Here is a 6,437-nt window from a genome sequence, read left to right as displayed (position 1 = left end):
TAAGATCGACCCCGGTTTATACAGGAGGCAGTGAAGCCCACGAACCTATGCACTATTGTGCTAGAGAGGAGAGTTGGCACATCAGCGGTTTAGAGGAGGATGAGCTTGACAGTCAGCGGTGTCTAGAGTGAGGATGAGCTGGACAATAGGGATGAGCTGGCCAATCAGCAGTCTAGAGGAGGATGAGCTGGACAATCAGCGTCTAGAGGAGGATGAGCTGGGGACAATCAAGGTCAAGAGGAGGATGAGCTGGCAATCAGGGGTCTAGAGGAGGATGAGCTGGCCAATCAGCGGTCTAGAGGAGGATGAGCTGGAAATCAGCGGTCGTAGAGGAGGATGAGCTGGACAATCAGCGGTATTCTAGAGGAGGACGAGCTGGGACAATCAGCTGAGGATGAGCTGGCCACATCAGCGTCTAGAGGAGGATGAGCTGGACAATCAGCGGTCTAGAGGAGGATGAGCTGGACAATCAGCGGGCAGAGGAGGATGAGCTGCCAATCAGCGTACTAGAGGAGGATGAGCTGGACAATCAACGGTCTTTCTAGAGAGGATGAGCTGGACAAACTAGGAGGATGAGCTGGACAATCAGTGGTCTAGAGGAGATGAGCTGGACAATAGGGAGGATGAGCTGGACAATCAGTGGTCTAGAGTGAGGATGAGCTGGACAATCAGCGGTCTAGAGGAGGATGAGCTGGACAATCAGCGGTCTAGAGGAGATGAGCTGGACAATCAGCGGTATCAGAGGAGGAGAGCTGGCCAATCAGCGGTATAGAGGAGGAATGAGCGGACAATCAGCGGTCTAGAGGAGGATGAGCTGGACAATCGGAGGATGAGCTGGCCAATCAGCGTCTAGAGGAGATGAGCTGGACAATCAGCGGTCTAGAGGAGGATGAGCTGGACAATAGGAGGATGAGCTGGACAATCAGCAGTCTAGAGGAGGATGAGCTGGACAATCAGCGGTCTAGAGAGGATGAGCTGACAATCAGCGGTCTAGAGGAGGATGAGCTGGACAATCAGCGGTCTAGAGGAGGATGAGCTGGACAATAGGAGGATGAGCTGGCCAATCAGTGGTCTAGAGGAGGATAAGCTGGCCACATCAGCGGTCTAGAGGAGGATGAGCTGGCCAATCAGTGGTCTAGAGGAGGATGAGCTGGCCAATCAGTGGTCTAGCAGGAGGATGAGCTGGCAATCAGCGTCTAGAGGAGGATGAACTGGACAATCAAGGGGGGTGTCTAGGGAGGATGAGTGGACAATCAGCGGTCTAGAGGAGGATGAGCTGGCCAATCAGCGGTCTAGAGGAGGATGAGCCGGACAATCAGCGGTCTAGAGGAGGATGAGCTGGACAATAGGAGGATGAGCTGGACAATCACGTGGTCTAGAGGAGGAGAGCTGGACAATCAGCGGTCTAGAGAGGGATGAGCTGGACAATCAGCGGCTTAGAGGAGGATGAGCTGGACAATCAGCGGTCTAGGGAGGATGAGCTGGCCAATCAGCGGTCTAGAGGAGGATGAGCTGACAAACAGCGGTCTAGAGGAGGATGAGCTGGACAATAGGAGATGACTGGCCAATCAGCAGTCTAGAGGGAGGAGCTGGACATCAGAGGCTAGAGGAGGATGAGCTGGACAATAGGAGGATGAGCTGGCCAATCAGCAGTCTAGAGGAGGATGAGCTGGACAATCAGCGGTTCTAGAGGAGGATGAGCTGGACAATCAGCGGTCTAGAGGAGGATGAGCTGGACAATCAGCGGTCTAGAGGAGGATGAGCTGGCAATAGGAGATGAGCTGGCCAATCAGTGGTCTAGAGGAGGATAGCTGGCCAATAGCGGTTCTAGAGGGATGAGCTGGCAATCAGTGGTCTAGAGGAGGATGAGCTGGACAATCAGTGGTCTAGAGGAGGATGAGCTGGACAATCAGCGGTCTAGAGGAGGATGAGCTGGCAATCAGCGGTCTAGAGGAGGATGAGCTGGCCAATCAGCGGTCTAGAGGATGAGCTGGCCAATCAGCGGTCTAGAGGAGGATGGAGCAGGACAATCAACGGTCTAGAGGAGGATGAGCTGGACAATCAGTGGTCTAGAGGAGGATGAGCTGGCCAATCAGCGGTCTAGAGGAGGATGAGCTGGACAATAGGAGGATGAGCTGGCCATTCAGCGGTCTAGAGGAGGATGAGCTGGACAATCAGCGGTCTAGAGGAGGATGAGCTGGACAATCAGCGGTCTAGAGGAGGATGAGCTGGACAATCAGCGGTCGAGAGGAGGATGAGCTGGCACACAGCGGTCGAGAGGAGAGATGAGCTGGCAATCAGCGGTCGAGAGGAGGATAGAGCTGGACAATCAGCGTCTAGAGGAGGATGAGCTGGACAATAGGAGGATGAGCTGGCCAATAAGCAGTCTTGAGAAGGATGAGCTGTAACAATCAGCGCGTTCTAGGGTCTAGAAGAGGATGAGCTGGACATACCAGCGGTCCTAGAGGAGGATGAGCTGGACAATCAGTGGTTCTAGAGGAGGATGAGCTTGGCCAATCAGCGGTCTAGAGGAGGATGAGCTTGGACAATCAGTGGTCTAGAGGAGGATGAGCTGGCCAATCAGCGGTCTAGAGGAGGATGAGCTGGACAATCAGCGGTCTAGAGGAGGATGAGCTGGACAATAGGAGGATGAGCTGGCCAATCAGCAGTCTAGAGGAGGATGAGCTGGACAATCAGCGGTCTAGAGGAGGATGAGCTGGACAATCAACGGTCAAGAGGAGGATGAGCTGGCCAATCAGTGGTCTAGAGGAGGATGAGCTGGCCAATCAGCGGTCTAGAGGAGGATGAGGGACAATCAGTGGTCTAGTAGAGGAGGATGAGCTGGACAATCAGCGGTCTAGAGGAGGACGAGCTGGACAATAGGAGGATGAGCTGGCCAATCAGCAGTCTAGAGGAGGATGAGCTGGACAATCAGCGGTCTAGAGGAGGATGAGCTGGACAATCAGCGGTCTAGAGGAGGATGAGCTGGCCAATCAGCGGTCTAGAGGAGGATGAGCTGGAAAATCAGCGGTCTAGAGGAGGATGAGCTGGACAATAGGAGGATGAGCTGGCCAATCAGTGGTCTAGAGGAGGATAAGCTGGCCAATCAGCAGTCTAGAGGAGGATGAGCTGGCCAATCAGCGGTCTAGAGGAGGATGAGCTGGCCAATCAGCGGTCTAGAGGATGAGCTGGCCAATCAGCGGTCTAGAGGAGGATGAGCTGGACAATCAACGGTCTAGAGGAGGATGAGCTGGACAATCAGTGGTCTAGAGGAGGATGAGCTGGCCAATCAGCGGTCTAGAGGAGGATGAGCTGGACAATAGGAGGATGAGCTGGCCAATCAGTGGTCTAGAGGAGGATGAGCTGGCCAATCAGTGGTCTAGAGGAGGATGAGCTGGCCAATCAGCGGTCTAGAGAAGGATGAGCTGGACAATCAGTGGTCTAGAGGAGGATGAGCTGGACAATCAGCGGTCTAGAGGAGGATGAGCTGGACAATAGGAGGATGAGCTGGCCAATCAGCAGTCTAGAGGAGGATGAGCTGGACAATCAGCGGTCTAGAGGAGGATGAGCTGGCCAATATGCAGTCTAGAGAAGGATGAGCTGGACAATCAGCGGTCTAGAAGAGGATGAGCTGGCCAATCAGTGGTCTAGAGGAGGATGAGCTGGACAATCAGCGGCCTAGAGGAGGATGAGCGGGACAATCAGCGGTCTAGAGGATGAGCTGGCCAATCAGCGGTCGAGAGGAGGATGAGCTGGCCAATCAGCAGTCTAGAGGAGGATGAGCTGGACAATAGGAGCATGAGCTGGACAATCAGCGGTCTAGAGGAGGATGAGCTGGACAATCAGCGGTCTAGAGGAGGATGAGCTGGACAATCAGCGGTCTAGAGGAGGATGAGCTGGACAATCAGCGGTCTAGAGGAGGATGAGCTGGCCAATCAGCGGTCTAGAGGAGGATGAGCTGGACAATCAGCGGTCTAGAGGAGGATGAGCTGGACAATAGGAGGATGAGCTGGACAATCAGTGGTCTAGAGGAGGACGAGCTGGCCAATCAGCGGTCTAGAGGAGGATGAGCTGGACAATAGGAGGATGAGCTGGCCAATCAGTGGTCTAGAGGAGGATGAGCTGGCCAATCAGTGGTCTAGAAGAGGATGAGCTGGCCAATCAGCGGTCGAGAGGAGGATGAGCTGGCCAATCAGCGGTCGAGAGGAGGATGAGCTGGACAATCAGCAGTCTAGAGGAGGATGAGCTGGACAATAGGAGGATGAGCTGGCCAATAAGCAGTCTAGAGAAGGATGAGCTGTACAATCAGCGGTCTAGAAGAGGATGAGCTGGACAATCAGCGGTCTAGAGGAGGATGAGCTGGACAATCAGTGGTCTAGAGGAGGATGAGCTGGCCAATCAGCGGTCTAGAGGAGGATGAGCTGGACAATCAGTGGTCTAGAGGAGGATGAGCTGGCCAATCAGCGGTCTAGAGGATGATGAGCTGGACAATCAGCGGTCTAGAGGAGGATGAGCTGGACAATAGGAGGATGAGCTGGCCAATCAGCAGTCTAGAGGAGGATGAGCTGGACAATCAGCGGTCTAGAGGAGGATGAGCTGGACAATCAACGGTCTAGAGGAGGATGAGCTGGACAATCAGTGGTCTAGAGGAGGATGAGCTGGCCAATCAGCGGTCTAGAGGAGGATGAGCTGGCCAATCAGTGGTCTAGAGGAGGATGAGCTGGCCAATCAGCGGTCTAGAGGAGGATGAGTTGGACAATCAGTGGTCTAGAGGAGGATGAGCTGGACAATCAGCGGTCTAGAGGAGGACGAGCTGGACAATAGGAGGATGAGCTGGCCAATCAGCAGTCTAGAGGAGGATGAGCTGGACAATCAGCGGTTTAGAGGAGGATGAGCTGGACAATCAGCGGTCTAGAGGAGGATGAGCTGGACAATCAGCGGTCTAGAGGAGGATGAGCTGGACAATAGGAGGATGAGCTGGCCAATCAGTGGTCTAGAGGAGGATAAGCTGGCCAATCAGCGGTCTAGAGGAGGATGAGCTGGCCAATCAGTGGTCTAGAGGAGGATGAGCTGGCCAATCAGTGGTCTAGAGGAGGATGAGCTGGACAATCAGCGGTCTAGAGGAGGATGAGCTGGACAATCAGCGGTCTAGAGGAGGATGAGCTGGACAATCAGCGGTCTAGAGGAGGATGAGCTGGCCAATCAGCGGTCTAGAGGAGGATGAGCTGGACAATCAGCGGTCTAGAGGAGGATGAGCTGGACAATAGGAGGATGAGCTGGACAATCAGTGGTCTAGAGGAGGATGAGCTGGACAATCAGCGGTCTAGAGGAGGATGAGCTGGACAATCAGCGGTCTAGAGGAGGATGAGCTGGACAATCAGCGGTCTAGAGGAGGATGAGCTGGCCAATCAGCGGTCTAGAGGAGGATGAGCTGGACAATCAGCGGTCTAGAGGAGGATGAGCTGGACAATAGGAGGATGAGCTGGCCAATCAGCAGTCTAGAGGAGGATGAGCTGGACAATCAGCGGTCTAGAGGAGGATGAGCTGGACAATAGGAGGATGAGCTGGCCAATCAGCAGTCTAGAGGAGGATGAGCTGGACAATCAGCGGTTTAGAGGAGGATGAGCTGGACAATCAGCGGTCTAGAGGAGGATGAGCTGGACAATCAGCGGTCTAGAGGAGGATGAGCTGGACAATAGGAGGATGAGCTGGCCAATCAGTGGTCTAGAGGAGGATAAGCTGGCCAATCAGCGGTCTAGAGGAGGATGAGCTGGCCAATCAGTGGTCTAGAGGAGGATGAGCTGGCCAATCAGTGGTCTAGAGGAGGATGAGCTGGACAATCAGCGGTCTAGAGGAGGATGAGCTGGCCAATCAGCGGTCTAGAGGAGGATGAGCTGGCCAATCAGCGGTCTAGAGGAGGATGAGCTGGACAATAGGAGGATGAGCTGGACAATCAGTGGTCTAGAGGAGGATGAGCTGGACAATCAGCGGTCTAGAGGAGGATGAGCTGGACAATCAGCGGTCTAGAGGAGGATGAGCTGGACAATCAGCGGTCTAGAGGAGGATGAGCTGGACAATCAGCGGTCTAGAGGAGGATGAGCTGGACAATAGGAGGATGAGCTGGCCAATCAGCAGTCTAGAGGAGGATGAGCTGGACAATCAGCGGTTTAGAGGAGGATGAGCTGGACAATCAGCGGTCTAGAGGAGGATGAGCTGGACAATCAGCGGTCTAGAGGAGGATGAGCTTTCCAATCAGCGGTCTAGAGGAGGATGAGCTGGACAATCAGCTGCCTAGAGGAGGATGAGCGGGACAATCAGCGGTCTAGAGGATGAGCTGGCCAATCAGCGGTCGAGAGGAGGATGAGCTGGCCAATCAGCAGTCTAGAGGAGGATGAGCTGGACAATAGGAGGATGAGCTGGCCAATCAGCGGTCTAGA

Source organism: Salvelinus namaycush, chromosome 11 (assembly GCF_016432855.1).
Source record: "Salvelinus namaycush isolate Seneca chromosome 11, SaNama_1.0, whole genome shotgun sequence".
NCBI lineage: Eukaryota > Metazoa > Chordata > Actinopteri > Salmoniformes > Salmonidae > Salvelinus > Salvelinus namaycush.
This window is presented reverse-complemented; position numbering follows the sequence as displayed.